This window comes from Ursus arctos, unplaced genomic scaffold, assembly GCF_023065955.2.
Source record: "Ursus arctos isolate Adak ecotype North America unplaced genomic scaffold, UrsArc2.0 scaffold_1, whole genome shotgun sequence".
NCBI classification, from domain to species: Eukaryota; Metazoa; Chordata; class Mammalia; order Carnivora; family Ursidae; genus Ursus; species Ursus arctos.
Window position 1 is genome coordinate 54,854,504 of NW_026622763.1, and position 6,975 is coordinate 54,861,478.

At 44.3% G+C, this 6,975-nt stretch overlaps 1 pseudogene; it reads left to right on the plus strand.

The window, feature by feature from the left end:
- The window catches only part of LOC113248259 (40S ribosomal protein S4-like), a 42,286-nt pseudogene extending 38,225 nt beyond the window's left edge, over positions 1 to 4,061 (plus strand).
- Positions 4,062 to 6,975: the final 2,914 nt, after the last annotated feature.

The following is a 6,975-nucleotide window of genomic DNA, read 5'->3' on the forward strand; positions in this document are numbered from 1 at the left end:
CAGGGTCCTGAGATCGAGTTCCTCATTGGACTCCTTACTCAGCGGGGAGCCTACTTCTCCCCCTGCCGGCCATTCCCCCTGCTTGTGCTCTCTCTCTCTCTTTCTCTCTGATGAAAGAATGAATAAATTCTTGTAAAAAAATGTATTTATGGGGCGCCTGGGTGGCTCAGTTGGTTAAGCGACTGCCTTCCGCTCAGGTCATGATCCTGGAGTCCCAGGATTGAGTCCCGCATCGGGCTCCCTGCTCAGCAGGGAGTCTGCTTTTCCCTCTGACCCTTCCCCCCTCATGCTCTCTCTCTCTCAAATAAATAAATAAAATCTTTTTTAAAAAAATTATTTGTTTATTTTGAGAGAAAATGTGCATGCACATGAGCAGGAGTAGGGGCAGAGGGAGAGGGAGAGAGAATCGCCAGCAGACTCCCTGCTGAGCACGGAGCCGATGCAGGGCTCTGTCTCAAGACCCTGAGATCACGACCTGAGGGAAAATCAAGAGTCAGTTGCCCAACCGACTGAGCCACCCAGGAGTCCCTTGTTTTAGTTAATTTTAATATTGTACTCTGGTAGATTAAAGACAGCCACAAATTTTTTGCTACCCCTAGAGTCTGGGCTGACCTCAGTACCCTGCATGACCTATAAAATACAGCAGAAGGGAGGTCGTGGGACTTCTGAAGTTAAGCATAAGGAGCCTTGCAGCTATGCCTGGAGGTCTTGGAAGCCCCTCTCTGAGCACCATGAACTGTTATGTAAAAGGCCCAAATATACAACTTAACAACAACAAAATAACCCAACTCAAAAACGGGCAAAGGACTTGAATAAACATTTCTCCAAATAAAACATACAAATGTCCGATAAGCATCAAAAGAAGCTCGGTATCCCCCGTCATTAGGAAAATACATATCAAAGCCATAGTAACAGACCGCTTCACGCCCATTAGGATGGTTATTATTTTAAAAAACAGAAAACAAATACGTAGGTGAAACTGTGTAGGAATTGGAACACTCATGCGTTGCTGATAGGAGCATAAAACTGGGGCAGCTGCTGTGGGAAACAGTCTGGTGGATCCTCAAAAGGCGAAATAAAGAATGACCCTACGATCCAGTAATTCTACTCCTAGGTATACACCCAAAGGAATTGAAAGCAGGGACTTGAAGAGATATGTGTATACTCATACTCACTGCAGCGTTATTCAAAACAGCCAAAAGGTGGGAACAACCCAAGTGTCCCCCAACGGATGAAGGCAGAAACAAAATGTGGCACGTGTACAATGGACATTATTCAGCCTTAAACAGGAATGAGATTCCGACACATGCTTAAACATAGATGAACCCTAAAGACAGTACGCTAAGCCAGACACAAATACGACGTATCTAGAATAGGCAGATTCCTAGAGGCAGATTCCTAGAGACAGAAAGTAGATTAGAGGTTACCACAGGCTGGGGAGGAGGGGGAAAGGGAAGTTATCCCTTAGTGGGTACAGGGTTTCCGCTTGGGACAACGAAAAAATTTTGGAACTAGACAGATAATCGTATTACACTGAGAATTGACTTCACGCCACTGAACTGAAACGTGAAAATGGTTTAAATGGTAAATTGAATGTTATGTACATTTTACCACAAGAAAAAAATGGCAACCTATGCCATATATTAAAAAAGAAAAGAAGGAGGAAGAGAAGAAGGAGAAGAAAAAGAAGGTTGTCCTAGTCCTAATACCTTGAGACCGTCACCGGAGAGGCCACGTGTAGGTGCTCTCGTTGGCAAACTGAGATGATCCTGACCTTCCGAGCATCCTGCAGGAGCCAAACACGTGAGCGAAGCTGTCTCAGGCCCCCCAGAGCAGCCCCACGTGCAGCTGATCACCTCTGCGTGACGTCAGGCAGGGTCCCTGGGAGCTGGGGAATGACCCATCTGAGAGCTGTTCCTTAAAGTAGAGACAGGTTTTAGGCTCCCAGGTTTGAGAATAATCTGTCACACAGCAATAGATAATCAGCTTAAAATAATCCCTCTACTGTCTGTAAGTGGGTTGAGCTGATAGTTCCTAAGTGGGAAATAGGAGAGTGGTATCAGTAAAAACACAACCCAGTCAAGTTTTAGGAGGTTTGGACAACTATTTGGTGGTGGTCCAACATGGGTCCCCCTCACCTAGGGCAGACGGAACAACAATCCGTCTTACACATTGTATCCTAGGTTGCTAGTAAACATCTTCTACAGACAAAGGCCAATTCGGTTATAAATTTAAAAGTTTTCATGGTCGCCTGGGTGGCTCAGTTGGTTAAGCATCTGCCTTTGGCTCAGGTCATGATCCCAGGGTCCTGGGATCAAGTCTCACATCAGGCTCCTTGCTCAGCAGGGAGCCTGCTTCTCCCTCTGCCTGCCACCTCCCCTGCTTGTGTTCTCTCTCTCTCTCTCTCTCTCTGACAAATAAATAAATAAAGTCTTTAAAAAATAAAATAAATTAAAAAGTTTTCAGACTGCATTTGGTTTTCATTCAAAATGAGATTACTTTTACTAAGACCCACAAGAGGAATTGAATGTCATAAAAAGATTACTCCCTTTACTAAAATGACAATGAGGAAAGTGAGAGTTTTTCCACACAAAAATATTACTATTCGGTGATATTTCAGAATTGTGAAAGCTGGTTTCAATCTTTGGTCCTATAAGAGGAAGGTTAGTAGGCTTCCCTGTGCCTGTGAACCACGAGCTGCTCCCCTATGTCCCAGTGAAGAGGAGTGTCTCTCTTTGAGGCAAATATGAATATACTACTCGTATATGAGGAACAGTGTGTTATAATGGAGGTCAGGAGGCCTGAGTTCTTTATTCACTTCTACCCACCATGTAGTGTGGACAGGACACACGACCTCTCTGGAAATCAGTTCCCTTATCCATAAAAAGGGAATATTTCGGTTGTTCACCAGAATTAGCAGCCTAAGATATGATCCTCAAAATCTCAATGGCCAGGCTGTGCACCAGGCCAATTACATCAGTATCTTTTTGTGTACGACTCAGTCCTCAGGACTTTTTTTAAACTTGTAATACTTTCCAATACAAAGTCAAGGTTGGAAACCACTAAGATGGAGGAATGAAACATAAGAAATTTTTTAAAAGTCCATCTAGCTATAAAAGTTGTATAACCTAGCTGTTCTATCAGCACACTGAAAGAAGTCAGCCTTCTTTTCTTTTCTTTTTAAAGATTTTATCTATAAGTAATCTCTATACCCAAGGTGGGGTTCGCACTCACAACCCTGAGATCAAGAGCCGCAGCCAGCCCGCTGCCCCGGCAGTCTTCTTTTCATGGCTAGTGCAGCGTGCCTTTGGTCCCACGAAGCATCTGTAGCGTGGAGCAGCTGCAAAGCGTTGGACGCTGGATAAACTGACCAGTGTGTTTGCTCCTTGCCCGTCTGCCAGTCCTCACAAGCTGAGAGAATGTCTCCCTCTTGTCATTTTCCTCACAAACAGATTGAAGTATGCCCTAACAGAAGACGAAATGAAGATCTGCATCCAGCGGTTCATTAAGATTGATGGCAAGGTCCAAACTGATACAACCTACCCTACAGGTTTATGGATCTTGTCAGCACGGACAAGACTGTAGAGAATTTCCATCTAATCTATGACACCAATGGTGGCCAAGTACAAGTTGTGCAAAGTGAGAAAGATCTTTGTGAGAACAAGAGGAATCTCTCATCAGGTGACCCGTGATTCTCACACCATCCACTACGCTGGTTCCCTCATCAAAGGGAACAACACCATTCAGATTTGGAGACTGGCAAGCTTACCAACTGCATCAGGTTTGACACTGGGAACCTGTGTATGTGACTGGAGGTGCTAACCTAGGAAGAATCGGTGTGACCACCAATAAAGAGAGACGCCCTGGTTCTTTTGATGTGGTTCACGTGAAAGATGTCAATGGCAACAGCTTTGCCACCCAATTCCCCAACATTTTTGTTATTGGCAGAGGCAACAAAACATAGATTTCTCTTCCCCAAGGAAAAGCGTATCCACCTCACCATTGCTGAAGAGAGAGACTGGTGGCCAAACACAGCAGTGGGTGAAATGATTTCTAGGTGACATGAATGGAAGAGTCTTGGTATTTAATTAAAGATAATAGAGCAAAATAAGTATTGTATAAACTGATACCCAAAAATGTTATCATTCCATTAATGAATATTTATTACCTGTTATGTTCCAGGCATTCTGCTTGACAGTACAGATACCAAGAGGAGTTTAGCATTCTAGATATTGGGTGAGTGGGGGTGGGGGTTGGGAGAGATCTAAAAGAAATACAGATGGGATTCAGTCTCAAGTCAAGTGAAGAAATGGAGTGATCAGTTACCCTTGGTGGAAGGAAAAGAGATTCAAAGAGGAAATACCTTGAGCCAAATCTTTAGGAATGATTTGGTAACTTAAAAAAGGTGAGGTGCAGCTATTGGAGGGTAAAGGAAGGACATCTCCAGTTGTCCAGCACACTTGTGTCTAACACATACACATAAAGTGCTTGATGTAATTAAGGAGGAACCTCTGTTTTGGTTAATTCTGTGACATCAGTGACCCTAAAAGGGCTTGACTGGTGAAGAAAAGAATGGCTCAAAGGCAATCTGATAATAATAACAGCTACCATTTATGAGGTGCTACCATGGGCCAGCATGGGCTAAACATACGATATTCATAAGCTCGGTGACTTTTTTTTTTAAGATTTATGTATTTATTTTAGAGAGAGAGAAAGAGCGAGCACAAGTGGGAGGGCCAGAGGAAGAGGGAGAGAGAATCTCAAGCAGATCCAACACGGGGCTCAATCTCATGACCCTGAGATCATGACCTGAGCCAAAACCAAGCGTCGGACACTTAACTGGCTGCGCCACCCTGGCGCCCCATTTGGGCTCAATGACTTCTGATCACAAGCGAGCTGTCTGGAAAGACCGGAGGCCGCACTGTGGCAGGTCATTTGGATTTGTTCTGTGCGGTCCTGGGTTAGAGTTAGGATCAACGGGTGAAAGCCATCGAAAGAGAGATTTCAACCCAACCAAGGGAATAACTACCGAAGAAGCTGTGCTAAGATGGACTGAATGACCTCTGGACCAAGTAAGTTTTCTGCTTTTCAACTTCAATACTTTCCTTTGTAATAGACAGTCATTACCCCAGACTACTTAGAGACTAAGAGCAAGGGGCAAAGGCAGAATTTAAAGAATTCTGTTTCTTTAAGAGTTTGTTATTCCTTACACTCACAGATGTACCTCTATTTTCTTATTAAGACCAGCAGGCAAAAGAGAAGATAGGGAGAGAGAAGCTCTTGACTTCCAGGCAGAGCGTGAGCTGAAGCAGCTGGGAGCCTTGAGCGTGGCCGGGGCATGCACAAGTAAGCACAGTGTTCCTCACAACGCTCTCTAAGCGGTTCTCAAAGCTTCTGCAGTGGAGTAGGGCCAACTCAAGGCTTAGAGTCCCCTCTTCTGGCTGTAGAGCTAGACGGTGCCCGGACTGCCAGTTCCAGCTGGCAGTCCCTTGCCTGGCTGGGCTCTTGTCCCTTGCCATCCATCTATGGAGCCTACCTACCCATTTGCTTTTTACTCTGAGCCCCTTGCTTGGACAGATGGTTTTAACTTCAAATTACAAATAATTTTCTCTCTGGGTACTAGCTGAGTCCCTAACTCATGTTTAACATTTTAGGTAATAGCCTGCCGTTCATCATCCAAAGCAATTTACAGATTTAAATTTACACCGTGTGTGTTTGTGTGTACGTGTACATAAATACATATGTGTTCTAATACAAATAACTTCCTGCTTCAGTATTACCACACGCAGCATCCTGAGCCACAGGAGAGGAGAAAAGAGGAAGCCTCTAGTCAGCTAAGGGTTCCCCACACTCCTATCACCATCACACCGTACTAGAAGGACTATATAACCCCACAACTTGTGGAAATGTTGAAGAAAGACCCTCAAGTGTCAGGTAGGTAGCTGAATTCACCTGGAATTTAATTCATCTGGAATTGTAGTTGAATTCACCTGGAATTCTTCTCCCAAGTCTAAAAATCTGAGACTCTCCGATAATTAACTTGAGTTGAACTCAGCCTTGAAATGGGACTATTTCCCATATCTGTCTTTTAATCACAAGTTATAAATCATCATGGTTGGCTTACAGTAAGGGGGAGGGAATGAGAGGAACAGAGCACAAATGAAGTCACCGGTTGCAGCCAAGATTACAAAAACGAATAAGACACGATTCTATGCTCAGAAAGTTCATAGTCCAGTGGGGGAAACTGACCCATCCTAGGTCATATCAGAACAATGTGACAAATAAAGTAATTTTTAAAAGATGTGTACAAGGTTTCATGGGACCACAGATGAGGGGCACCCAGTCTATCTGGTAGGATGTAGAATTTGGAAATCATCAGAAAGAAGTGATTACTAAAATGGATCTTAAAATAAAAGTGGGACCTTCACTGGCAAATAAAGGGAGACACCAGCATTCTGGTGTAGTGGTGCATATGTTCCACTTTGGGACAGAGACATAGAGGGTGAGAGAGATGGGGCTGGAGAAGTAACCAGGGGCCAGACCACAAGGGGCTTAAATGACTCCTTAGGGCATCCGGGCTTTACCTTGTTGAGAGCAAGGAGCCATTGCTGGGTCTTGAGCAAAATGACATGGTCAGATGTGCCTTTCAGATAAATCTCTCTGGCACGGCCTTATAGAAAATTGATTTGAGAAGACAAGACAGAAGGCAGGGAATAGTTAGGAGAGTGTTGTAGTGTCCACAGAGGAGATAAGTGCCTGAACCCGGGTGTTAGTAGTTAGGGGAAGAAATAAAGTTGAGAAATATTACATGGTGAAATTGGGGGGGCTCACCAGATGATTGGGCACAGAAGAGTGTCAAATGGAGTGGATTAGGGACAACTTCCAGGTATCTACCTTTGAGTGTCACTTCCCCACTGAAGCCTTTCCTGGCCACCCTATTAAAACTACATCATCCTTACCAGCATTCCCTACCCC